General features: G+C 38.8%; 1 protein-coding gene across 1 annotated transcript in view; it reads right to left on the minus strand.

Moving 5' to 3' along the window:
* LOC137631764 (E3 ubiquitin-protein ligase MARCHF11-like) overlaps positions 1-14,097 on the minus strand; it is a 232,257-nt gene that overhangs the window by 26,256 nt on the left and 191,904 nt on the right. The gene's annotated exons all lie outside the window — the stretch shown is intronic.

Raw genomic sequence — 14,097 nt, forward strand, 5'->3', positions numbered from 1 at the left:
ATTCAATAAATCATAATTCAAATGTACTCCACACTTAAGTGATTTCAATACTTAGGACTTATGGATCACATTCTTTTGAATCAAAGAAGCTTTTCAAAAACCTAATCTATATTCCAAGAATTGAAATCCAAGATCAGATGATATTAGTGCCATCTCACCATCATGGCCAAGATACAGGAAGATAAAAAATTCTTTTTATGTAAATGGGCAATTTCCATTCCTACCCTATAGAGTGGTTAAAGTCTGTTTCTCTAACTCATTGACTTTACTTTTAAAAGCGAACTGATTACCTTTATTTCTTAAATAAGGTCACACAAAAGTCTGGAAATTGATTTGATCTGACACTCCCAGATTTTCCTAGTGCTATAGTTAACACTGTTGGTACTGAAATCGAAACTTCCGATCATGCTTTACTCTTTTGAATGACCAAACTCTCATAAGATAAATGTATATATATATATATATATATATATATATATATATATATATATATATATATATATATATATATATATATATATATATATATATATATATATATATATATATATATGTATATATATATATATATATATATATATATATATATATATATATATATATATATATACACACACACACATATATATATATATATATATATATATATATATATATATATATATATATATATATATTACCCTTTTGAATTGGTCACTGGATCCCAAACACAAAAATTTTCATTGATAGTTTCTTTAACTGAATGGAACTGAATTGAATTAAATTTTGAGAAACACTTGGTTTACCTCATCCTCAATAATGTGAGTTGTCACTCTGATAAAATATTCTTATGAATTTAAAGACCTATATATTCTGGAGAAATCTATTTTAGTCTGCTGTTCTTCCCAGTTTTGATAATGTTTTTGGTTAGTCGTCAACAGACAAGTCCCCTCTTAAATTGATGGCCAAAAACTTGGTCTCTTAAATTTATTATACCAAATCTTAGTATTAATCACTGGAAATACCATTAAATTAGCTAAAAAAATAGTAAGTCTGAAAATCCTTTGCATCTTATTTCCTTAGACTATCGAACAACTAGATATGCAGTTACTATCAACAGTCTAATAATTACTTATCAGGTTCAGTACTGTATCAAACCGTTTATATAAATCTGATACCATCTTTGATCAAATTGTGGAATGAATTTTTAAGCATACAGTTGAATTGGTGGAAATTTAGAAGTTTAAACTTGGTGCCAATGTAAAACAGATTGATTGGCAGGCAGAAACGAGTCTTGGTTCATTGGTTTACTACTTAGGTCATCTTATTTATTTTGCAGTAATTTCTCTTCTAAAGATATATGTATTCTATCTTTTTGCTCTGTTATTTTTCTTACTAGGACCCTTGTTCTTGTAATATTCTACTTTTCAAACTAGGTTTGCAGTTCGGCTTGTAATAATTACTACAACAACAACAACAACAACAACAACAACAATAATAATAATAATAATAATAATAATAATAATAATAATAATAATAATAATAATAATAATAATAATAATACGATAAGGGTTTGTAACCACAGGACTAGTGGAATAGAAATCCTACAGAAGTCTGCTTGAGCAGGTAACTTTGAACTCTACACAGACAAAAGCACTCGATTCTTCAGTACCATATATTAAGTAAGCTTTGCAAGTGTGAATCCATATCAACCTAAGTAAATGCGGCTCTGCATGAGGTATTTTTTTTTTTTCAATTTGCTGGAAGTTCACTTTCCAAATAACGTTATTTGACTGAGATGATAGTTAAATCTTTAGTGAAACATGCAATGGCCATTCATCTGTACATATGATTAGAAATAATACATTTTCCCAAACCCTTATGGTGTGGGATCTATAAAAGGCAGCTTTTTCCTATTCTGAATAGAAACATCAACTATGACACAACTGTTTTTTTCCAACAATTACTACTAGAGTCTAGACCATGTACGCCTATACAAAAATGGAAACCCTACTTTTTTAGTCTAGTATCAAAATTCACAGATGATAGCATGATACAAAACAACAACCAGTTATAGAAAGTTTGCAATAAATATTATAAAACAAAGACTTCTAGAACGACCGCTTATTATATCACATCTTTAACTCAAAGGACTGCCTCTAATAATGCCCCTCCCCCTCTCCCAACCTTCATTTTCTGGGTATCATGATGTCATGGCAGGCAAAAAACAAACCTATGTTGTTCTTCTGCAATAAATTTACCTTAAATTCAGTATTTAGCCGACCATCTTTTCCGCTGATATTTCTACTTATATAAGGAACCAACAAATGTCTTCTTTATAAACTTAAACATATGGTACTGAAACAGTTTTTGTGGCTTACGAGGCTGCACGTGGCTATTGCATAAATCTTCCTTGATGACAGCAGGTAGCTGGATGGCACTATTTCTTTTGATATATGACCCAGATCTCCTCTCCTAACCCCTATTTGGTTGAGACCTAAAGTTTATTATATGTAATTAGCATAGTTTTCATTTGCCACTTTATAGCTACTGGCTATTCTTTCTTCCTCAGGAGTCATTACACTAACAACTAGCCCCATATTACAGTACCTAATTCGGGTGTTTTAATTTCTTATGGTGATCATTACTTTGACGGTACTACCTAATGTTGGTTGTAATCTTACTTTCATAATCTTTAAATGAATCATTAGACAATACCTATCTATCCAACAGTATCTCAATATGAGTGGATTGCTAACTGTTATATTGATTATATTTGTACATATGAGTTACTCTTACAATAGACACACTACTGCTATGACCTATTTTGACTTCCATCTAATCTGGTACAAGCGCTGATGTCCTCACTCTATTTTTCTATTGGTGTTGAAAAAGTTAAAATAAGTTAAGAGCAGGATTGTTTGTAAAAACTTTTCTTGAAGGGAGGCAAACTATATTCTTTCTCACTTTGGGAAAAAGTCATATTGTCTAGGACTGCTCACATAAAAGTTGAAACTATTAACTTTAAAAAACAGCTTTCATATCACACCCTTAATACACTTCCATTTATTTGTCTGCTACAAAATTATTCATTTTAGCATAAACAATAGTTTTTTAAATACATTACGTTGACCAGAGTACACACATTCTTATATCGTACTTTATTAAATAAATATGGACATGGTTATGGCCACTAAAACTTACTCAAGGCTATTTTCAGGTAGCAACTAACAAAGTTTTCTATATTCCAAAGGTGATCCATAAAAGACTTAAGTTAACCCTTTGAGCGTCATTTTCTAATTTCTTCGGAGATATTGGACACATTATACGTCAAGTAATTACCAGTTTTTTCTTTTTCTTTATTATGGATGTCTATAAAACGCTTTATCATAAATGTCCATATTTTTTTACAGGACATGTAATAATAAATGCCAATGGAAAGGAAATGTATTCAGCTTTACGATGATAAAAGCTGTAAAGTCCTATCTTTTATAGCTTTTGTGCTAAAATTACTTTAAGTAAAATGTCCAAATGAAGGGCCTGCGGCTTGAGAGCCAAATCCTTTGGTAAGGGGTTTTGGCACTCAAAGGGTAAAAGATTAAATTTTATCCTACCAGCTGGAAATACTTTCCTATTTCACAGTTTTTCCTTCGCAGCCCCGTTTTTTCTAAATATCAATAAACTCTCTGTTTTCTATTCTCTGTATTCTTGAATAGTTTTAAAAATGACTACAATAGTTTTCAATTGATCTATACGAAACATACTTGAACATAAACTAAGCTATGCTCCCAGTTCTTCGATGAGAACAATTTCCAGGTGAAACCAGGTCACCAATTCAATACTAAGTACGACACCATATGCATTGTCTAATCATCAATTGATAATGTACAGAGGAGTCCGATATATTTCCCAACCTTTAAAACAATACTTCTTACGATTGCACATATGCAAAGGATAGCATTCTATATAACAGTTTAATGTGAAAGAACGTGGCATCTAATACAGAGAGCAAAAAATCTTATTATGAAAGACAACGTAAAGGTAAATGACTTTACATGTTAGAATCTCTCCTATATAACAAAGAACTAGTGTCTGGATATATATATATATATATATATATATATATATATATATATATATATATATATACATACATATACATACTTCTATACAAGCACACACACACAGACACACACACACACACACACACACACACATATATATATATATATATATATATATATATACGTATATATATATATATATATAGAAGTACGTATATATATACATATAAATCTATATATGTATATATACTGTATATATATATATATATATATATATATATATATATATATATGTATGTATATATATATATACATACATACATATATATCTTTATCTTTCCGATCACGCTGAGAGGCATAGCCAAATGTATAACTACTAGAAGGAAGGGTTGAATCCGTGCATGTGCATATCTATCTAAATATTTAGCCGTCATTTCGACGGGTGGCGTACACTAGTGTGTGTGTGTGTGTGTATCCAGTAAAATTAAACGGCAACCACTCAGGAACGACAATCCTCTGCAAATTGCCCAAAATGTCATGTGGTAGTTAGGAAAGGGGAAGGCGGTGGGAAAGCTTGAATGTGTGTGTGGATATCTATCTAAATATTTAGCCCTCATTTTTGACGGATCGCGTACACTGCCATAAATACAGACATGGAATAACACCTCCAGGCCACATCAGAAGGTTACGGTATCTGGAAAAAAGGGGGCGAGAGGGGGGGGGGGGGGCAGGAGGATCTTCTTAAAGGGAATAACTTACGCCAGTGGCAGGCCACCCACATGCCTTTCCATAATTCAATCCATCAACCTCCATTTCATCTCGACCTTTCCATGGAGTTCGATATATAACTCAAAACTTAAGGGCGAGATCACTCTTGATTCCTTAGTTAAAGCTTAGTCTTTTAAGACATTTAATTAGTGATAATGAGTTAAAGGAAACGGAAATTATTTGATAATCTTGAATCCCTGAATATATAAATTGTATCTAAAGTTGGATAAGATTATGAAGTAATCATTGTATTTCAAAGCCAAGGCTTTTCCCTTTTTTGAATTTCAATCGTTAGGTCAAAGGATATATTACATATAAATTCCTTTGTTTGTCAACGAAGGCTTTAGCTCAATTAAACGACTTTCTACTTTCTTTCCACATACATAAACAATAATTCAAAGGTTTATAGTTTCTTAATATGTTCTACAAACGACGAAAACTCAAATAAACTCAAACAAATTACACGAGAAAATATCAGATCATATTTTCCTTCACTTATTTCTATTTTCTTTTCTCCTTGGATTCTCATTTACAAATCTCGATACGATGCTAAAATACCCTGATGATATTATTTATCTTTAACAGAAAAGAATGAAATTGATTCCTGAAACTTAATAAAACTTATTCATATTATCCATTAAGCATCGAGAAAAAAGGGGTAAGCTTCTTAAAAGACATAAATAACAAAATCTATAAATTATGTCAATTATCATAGGTACTAATGATATAATAGGTGATATAAGATAACTAGAGGATATAATGGTGGCCTAAAATAAATAATGATTATTTGCTTAAGACATCTTCCTGAGAGAGAGAGAGAGAGAGAGAGAGAGAGAGAGAGAGAGAGAGAGAGAGAGAGAGAGAGAGAGAGAGAGATACGAAAACCTTTTGAGAGATTATACTTTTCCTTTTCACAAATGCATAACCAAAAAAGGACTTGCATACACATACGTTTTGATCAGAGCAGATTTCTCTCTTTTTAAACCAAAGAGACAAAATTCCAGCACAATATAGATTTATACTAAAGCGTAGTATAATGAATACCGTGACAAGGTTTACAGATTAACACGAAGTTTGAGGTAAGGTGAAGAAAGATCTACTGTTAAAACCAACTTCTACCCAGAACCCACACGAACCGGATCATGCTTCTACTGTAATTCCGTACTGAAAGGATGATCGATCAAGCATGGTGTGTAAAGGTGACTAAGGATGTGATTGTACAATATATACACTTAAATGTTCTAGAAAAATGCCAAAAACCTCAATAGAACAAGAAAAATTGACGTTTTATGATAGATTTAAGTAAATCGTATTTTGAGATATACCGTAAGCAGGGTCACTAAAAGGGTCACTAACTAAACAGTTCAGCATTTAGTCTGGGAGAAAAACATGTTGCGATTAAATTTCATCATGAACAAAATACCACATAGATTACTTGTATGTTTATAGTTACGTACATTAACTTTGTCATCCTAAAGAGGAGAGCTGTGGGGACTGTTCTGCCGGTGATGTGGTAGTTTACAGATCCTCTACATTACTTAGTTGTTGGAATAGTAACGGTATTATTTGGTGAGCTATCCAACAGAACTGAGCTGTCATCGATTCAAGAGTCAGGAATACTTAGTCCCACTTCAGCTTGTATTGGCTAATAGACAAGTTAGCTCTTCAGCAGTCTCAGGAAATGGATACTAAGGTTAATCGTTTCCCATTAATTTGTCAAACAAACATGGGCATACAGGGGATTCGTTAGCATGGATTAAAATTCATCTATTAGTGGATCATATCTATTCTTTAGGACAAGTCTCTTGGAGACTAAGCCAGGTACCACCAGTCACCTAGGCATGGCTTGGCTATCTAAAGACTCTCCGAGTAAGAAAACATGCATGAGAGAAACAGAAAGTTGATGTGTACTGTATAGAGAGCATCAGAAAGAACTGATACCAATTGAATTTTATCTATGGGGCAAAATAAATTGTCCAGCAAAAACTTATCATTATGCCACGCCACTTCACCATACCTCTGAGAACTATAGTGTGCAGTGGATCTGGTAGTAATGTCCCTCTGAATGAAAAACTGGGCCAGAGTAAGTCCTCAGAAAAGAATGATTATCCATTGTCAGAGAGAGAGAGCACAATTATGATGACATTTAACGGAGGAAAGTAACTCGTTGAGTATCACAATTTATTACAACTGCAAGTCCAAAGTAATAGTGGCTAATAGCTTTTGATGAATGTACTATACAACCTTTAATTCAAGAACTTCAGGGGTATTCAGTGATAACTTTAAGCTTATGTACTTCTCATAAATATCAAGTAAAAATGGAAGCAAGAAGTCATGATTACTATTAAGAAAATAATCTATTCTCACAATATTTGTAGTTCCTGGCTAGTATAGTGGTAACGCATTTCACCTAGCATTTGCATGGCAGCAGATCGATTCCCGCCCGGGAGCGTGAGTTTAAGCTGTTTACTGGGGAGGCCACTGCTGTGGTTAGGTACTACAGTTGGGAATTGGGCTTGCCCGGCTGACGTTCGGGTGACTATCTATTCAGATGAAATTGTAACTGAAACCAGACACCTATACATTACCTTTTACTTCAAAGGAGAATAGAAAAGTAAGACCCAAGATTGCTGCTTATGGTGTGAGCTCAGATAATAGCCATACTTTATTTTTCAAATGGAATGGAGGCATCACTTTACAAGCGAAATTGCAGCTTTCACAGTGATATATTACAATTATCTTTTAATCATAAACAATAATAATGCTTTCATGCTTTTTAAACAAAGCATAACTTAGAATACAATAAAATAAAAAAAATTGGAGTGGTTATTTACCTTTTATTTTAATGCTGAGATTTAGAAAATCTTACATGGCCCCCTCCAGATGCCAACAAAAAATACGATATAATTATGACCTCCATAACATATATAATAGACCATACTCTAAAACGAATCCTACAAATCCTGCAAGCCAAACGCAGATTAGCAATGGATCCTCGTTGCCTAAATTACTGGGTGATTTCTATTTTCAAAAAGTCTATATTGATAGTGGTTGTACATATTCTCTTTATCCGAGTCTTATGCATAGCTCATTTGAAGATGAACTATAGTTAATAACAGGATTTTATCGTATGGATTTCCTTTAAGCTATTCTGTTGGAGATTTCTCAGAAACGATATTTTCTAACAAATGTGCACAGTAATTATGAATGATAACTTAGCTTTATTTTGAAAATTTCTGAATTCGTACTAAAATATTAAAAAGTCCCCGCAAAATTAATGTCATTTGATCCTAATGGCAAGAAATAATGACATACTGAAAACAAAAGAGTAAATGTTTTATGCCTTTAATTTCATTTATAGAATCAATAGTAACTCAAATTACCTACAGATTCACCCCTAAGCGAATATACCTAAAAGGTAAACTTTTAACATAACGTCTCATAGGATTATCAGGGCTGATGTCACAAACTTCGGTCAAACTCTGATAAGATTACAGCAGAGACGCGTCTTCAAGTAAAAGTTGGAATTTTTATATTTTCACATTGAATTGAATTTGATAAATTTCATTAACAGAGAGAGAGAGAGAGAGAGAGAGAGAGAGAGAGAGAGAGAGAGAGAGAGAGAGAGAGAGAGAGAGAGAGAGAGAGAGTGCCTTATGCCAGAAAGGGCCCTTGATGAGGTGTGAAAGTAAATAAGGCTGGTGTAGACCACCAGACTCTTCCCAGCGAAAATGGCAATGAAGTGAGAGATACTCAGGAAAACTATTTTTATTCGTGTTCATCTAATTTTGTAAACAACAAAACAAAAATTAAACTGAAAATTGACTCCCGGGGTGTAATTCGACGTACAAGTTTCCAATCATCATGAACTTTTATCATTTTCCTTCAATGTTTAGGTTATTCGAAACAGATTTAATGGAACGCTCACACATAACCTTTACTTAATGATCCTATACTGAACGCGGACGAGTCATATTTCATTTCAATAGTCCCAATCTTCAAAGAATAAAAGAGAAAATGACAAACCAACAAAAAAATAAAAGTCAGAAAGATGCGCTCCGGGAAATTTATACTCCATTGCCGTATCACTCCTATACTATAATGAAATATTGTCAGAAATTATTTACAGTGATTTTGCAATACACTTCGTTAAAAAAGTTGGGAGATGCTTCATTATTTCCAGATAGCAAAGAAGTTGCAGGGCAATACGTAAGCGGGAATCTGGAATTGAAAATAGAACATTATCATTTTGACTTCTGCCTTAGTATTTGGAATGAAGGTTCAAGTTCCGATTAGGGGCACTTCCACCTACCAGGAAGTGCACAACCCTTAACAAAGTACTCCTTTACCTTAATGAACAATATACCAGCTCATAAACCGTTGGTAATTCCTAAGGCAAATATTTCCACTTTACACTGCTTACTGCCACTGCAGTTAATGTCCTCTCAAGAGAAAGAGGCTCATTTGCCTTGAAATGTAGAACCATTACAAATTCATAGGACAGCTATTTGTATTCATACAACAGCCCACACTCACACACACCATATATATATATATATATATATATATATATATATATATATATATATATATATATATATGCAGTATATATATGTATATATATATACATATATATATATATATATATATATATATATATATATATATATATATATATATATATATATATATATATATATATATATAAGACCGAATTCAGTCCTGAACTCTCTTAATCTTGGATTGGCACTCACACGTTCTCCCAGTTTTCAAAAGGTGCCAGCATCTTCTGGGGTCAAGAAAAATGCTATGGGACCAAGCGTTTCACTTGAACAACAAGTGTGAGAAACCAGAAGACTGGTGTGACGGGCCGAGAGAGGAGTTGTGAAATCAAAGGAAGATTGGAAACGACTGAGTTATATTGTTGTGGAACACTCTCCTTATATACAAAACCTCAAGGCAACAGGACATGACAAGTTCACAAGACAGACAATATCACAGAAGAAAAACCAGACAGGAATTTTCATGTTCGTTTAAGTGCGAGGGAGGAGCGAAGATACAAGCATAATATATACAAAAGGAATTATGTACAATTGTGTGAAACACGGTTGGTACATGGCTCCCCCCTAAAAATGACATACTGTACATGTTAAATAGGGCACCCTGATCTAGAGAGGCGAACTGTAGGCGGGTCATCTGGCAGAAGATAAGCAGGTTTTAGACGATCAATGGAGACCCAGTCTTCTTTGCCCCGAATGTTTAGGAGGAATGCTTTCGGACTGCGTCGGATCACAAGGAAAGGTCCCGTGTAAGGGGGCGTTAACGGTGGCTTGCTGGTGTCGTTGCGCAGGAAGACGTGCGTTGCAGAGTGCAAGTCCGTTGGTATGTGATGCTTCGCTGGGGGCTTGTAAGTCTGGCGGCACGGAGTAAATTTTCCCACGACGTGACGTATGCGCTGGAGATCGTCGGAGGAGGTTGTAGAAGGAAAAAACTCGGCAGGGACGACAAACGGGTCGCCATACACCATTTCGGCTGCCGAGACGTCGAGGGCGTCTTTAGGAGTGGTCCTTAGTCCAAGGAGGACCCAGGGAAGCTGAGTAAACCAGTTGCAATCCTTGCAGCGGGACATCAAAGCTGCTTTGAGGGTGCGATGAAAACGTTCAACCATTCCATTGACAGCGGGGTTGTAGGCCGTTGTCTGATGTAGGGTGATGCCCAGGAGATTCGCTAACGACGTCCATAATTGAGAGGTGAAAGTGGTTCCCCTGTCAGAAGTAATATCCTCAGGGATACCGAATCTTGAAATCCATCCAGAGAGTAAGGCAGATGTACATGAGGCGGACGTTGCAGTTTCCATGGGAATGGCTTCAGGCCAACGAGTGGAGCGGTCGATGACGGTAAACAGGTAACGATGTCCTTGTGATGTGGGTAGGGGGCCTACAATGTCGACGTGAATGTGTGCGAAACGACGCTGAGGTTGAGGAAAGGTGCCCACTCCTGAATCCGTGTGTCGATGTACTTTGGAAGTTTGGCAAGAAGTACAGGCATGGACCCAATCCTTAGCATCCTTAGAAATGCCGTGCCAAATGAACTTTGTCTTCAGCAGCTGTGCAATAGAACGGCACGAGGGATGTGAAAGGCCGTGGATGAAATCAAACACCTGTCGGCGCATGGGAGCAGGAATCCAAGGTCGCGGTCTACCAGTACTGACGTCACAGAGGAGGGTGGTGTTGGAGTTTTCGAGGGGAAAATCCTCCCAACGGAGGGACGTGCAGGATGTCCTACAAGCTTGATACTCTGGATCCGGTCGTTGGGCTTCAACCAGGGCGTTGTAATCCAATCCCAGTTGAACGGCAGCCAACGTGTTTCTTGACAGGGCATCGGCAACGGGATTCATTTTCCCAGGGACGTATTGGAGGGTGCAATTGTATTCAGCCACGGCGGAGAGATGTCGGCGTTGACGGGCGGACCAGGCATCAGACTGTCGAGTGAAGGCGTGCACCAGAGGCATGTGGTCTGTGCGAATGACGAAGGGCGTACCTTCTAAGAAATGGCGAAAGTGACGGACAGCCAAGTGCACCGCCAGCAATTCTCGATCGAAGGTAGAATAACCCGATTCTGCCTTGGACAGTTTTCTGCTGAAGAAGGCCAATGGGCGGGGCGAGCCTTTGACCACTTGCTCGAGTACTGCACCAATAGCGACGTCGCTGGCATCGGTGGAGAGAAAGAGAGGGGTGTGTGGGATAGGAAAAGTGAGAGCCGCAACAGTTGATAGGGCCTTCTTTGCATTGCAGAAGGCTGCTTCTTGAAGGGGACCCCACTTCAAGTCCTTTGGCTTGCCCTTGAGGGAGGCGTAGAGGGGAGCAAGAGTGGCGGCAATGGCTGGCAGAAAGCGGTGATAATAGTTGATCATGCCCAAGAATTCCTGCAGAGCTTTGACAGTCGAGGGCGTGGGGAAATTCTGAACGCCTGCTACCTTCTCAGGGAGGGGATGGACTCCTTCAGGAGTGATACGGTGCCCTAAGAACGACACTTCGTTGGCGCCAAAGGTACAATTGTCGTACCGGATTACAAGGCCGTTTTGTTGCAGGCGGTCGAGCACGATGCGCAGGTGACGGAGGTGTTCCTCTTTTGAGGAGGAGAATACAAGTATGTCGTCCACATAACATACACAGAAAGGGAGGTCCCCTAAGATGCCATCCATGAGACGTTGAAACGTTGCCCCAGCATTACGAAGGCCAAAACAGGAGTAATTGAAGGTGTATGTGCCAAACGGAGTGGTGATGGCAGTCTTGGGGATGTCTTCTGGGTTCATAGGCACCTGATAATACCCCTTCAGGAGGTCGAGCGTAGAGAAAACCTTTGCTTTGTGCAGGTAGGAGGTTACATCGGCAATGTTTGGGAGGGGGTAGTGATCCGGTTCTGTTTGCATATTCAGGCGCCTGTAATCCCCGCACGGACGGAGGGAGCCGTCTTTCTTCAGAACGATGTGTAAGGGTGACGACCATGGGCTGGAGGCCTTTTGGCAAAGGCCCATTTTCTCCATTTCGGCGAACGTCTGTTTGGCGGCTGCCAATCGTTCCGGTGCCAGACGTCTGAATTTTGCGAAGACTGGGGGTCCCGTCATCTTGATATGGTGATAAATACCGTGCTTGGCAGGAACCGTGGGCGTGTGGCGAAGTTCTGGACGGAAAACTTCCGGGTACGACGTGAGGAGGTGGGCGTAGGCATCCGTGGGTGCGCTGATGTGGAGAGCGAGGTTAGAGGGGGCGGGTTGAAGAGGTGTCGACAAGTACGAGTCTGCGTTGACCAATCGTCGGTGGGCGACATCGACCAGAAGGTGAAAATGAGAGAGGAAATCCGCACCGAGGATTGGCATTGTGACGTCAGCAACGAGAAACTTCCAATTGAATTTACCGTTTCCGAACGATAATGTGAGGCTCTCGTAACCATAGGTGGGTATCGCAGATCCGTTGGCAGCTACCAAGCGGACGTCGGCAGATGTAGACAGACTACGTTGTGTCTTGAAGAGTTTCCTTGGCAAAAGAGAACGACAAGCACCCGTGTCTACCAAAAATCGCACGCCCGTTCCTGCATCCTGTAAAAAGAAAAGATTAGAAACATGGGAGGCCACCGCCACAAGCGATGGCCTACTTACACGTTTTTTGGCCACTGACAATCTTTGGCACATTTCTTCGCGGTTGCCCCGAATCTGAAGTGGTAGTAGCAAAACTGCGGTGGATGGGAGGTAGTAAGTGGCTGTAGAAGTCGTTCGTTGGGGCGCGAGCGATTGGTGGGTGGTGGGCGGCTTTGTCGCCGCTTCGGCACGTCACGGGGTAGGCGTGTATGTCCTACGGCATTCATGTCAGCTTCGGTTGACGTTGAATAGGCATCCTCGTCGTCAGGGGTGGAGGCGTTGATGGAGGTCTTGAAGTGGCTGTCCATAAGGGCGTCGGCTTTGGTCATCAAGTCCTTTATGGGTAAACTATCGACATCAGGTATGGCAGCGCGCACAGGTTCAGGTAAACGGCGTATCCAAAGGGCACGGAGTAGGTTCACCTCACGAGGAGAGCCATCTGCGGCAGGTTGAAGGCGAGCGATACTGGTCATTTCCCTGAGGGCAAGCGAAGCCCTTTGGTCCCCCAACGGTTGTTGCGAGAGCTGAAAAAGCTTTGCTATACGGGCGGCTGGCGACGGTGAGTACTGCTGCAGAAGGTATGATTTGAGGTCGTCATACGCTATTGGGGTGTCTCCTTGTTCACAAAGCCAGTCGGATATTTCTGGGAAGGTGTCCTCGGTTATCGCCGCAAGAACATAATCCGCTTTGGTGGTTGAGCGAGTCACGCCCCTGATACGAAACTGGACTTCTGCGCGCTGAAACCAAGCAAATGCCTCTCCGCTGGCAAACGATGAAAGTTTGAATGGAGCGGCCACAGCACCAACTGCCGTAGAGTCCGCCATAGTACCAACGATGAAGGGGCGAGGGGGTGGGGGTGGAAGGCGGTGGGAGCGAGTCGACTTCCGGGGTCACCAATGTGACGGGCCGAGAGAGGAGTTGTGAAATCAAAGGCAGATTGGAAACGACTGAGTTATATTGTTGTGGAACACTCTCCTTATATACAAAACCTCAAGGCAACAGGACATGACAAGTTCACAAGACAGACAATATCACAGAGGATAAACCAGACAGGAATTTTCATGTTCGTTTTAGTGCGAGGGAGGAGCGAAGATACAAGCATAATATATACAAAAGGAATTATGTACAATTATGTGAAACACGGTTGGT

This window comes from Palaemon carinicauda, chromosome 40 (assembly GCF_036898095.1).
Source record: "Palaemon carinicauda isolate YSFRI2023 chromosome 40, ASM3689809v2, whole genome shotgun sequence".
In the NCBI taxonomy this organism is placed as follows: Eukaryota; Metazoa; Arthropoda; class Malacostraca; order Decapoda; family Palaemonidae; genus Palaemon; species Palaemon carinicauda.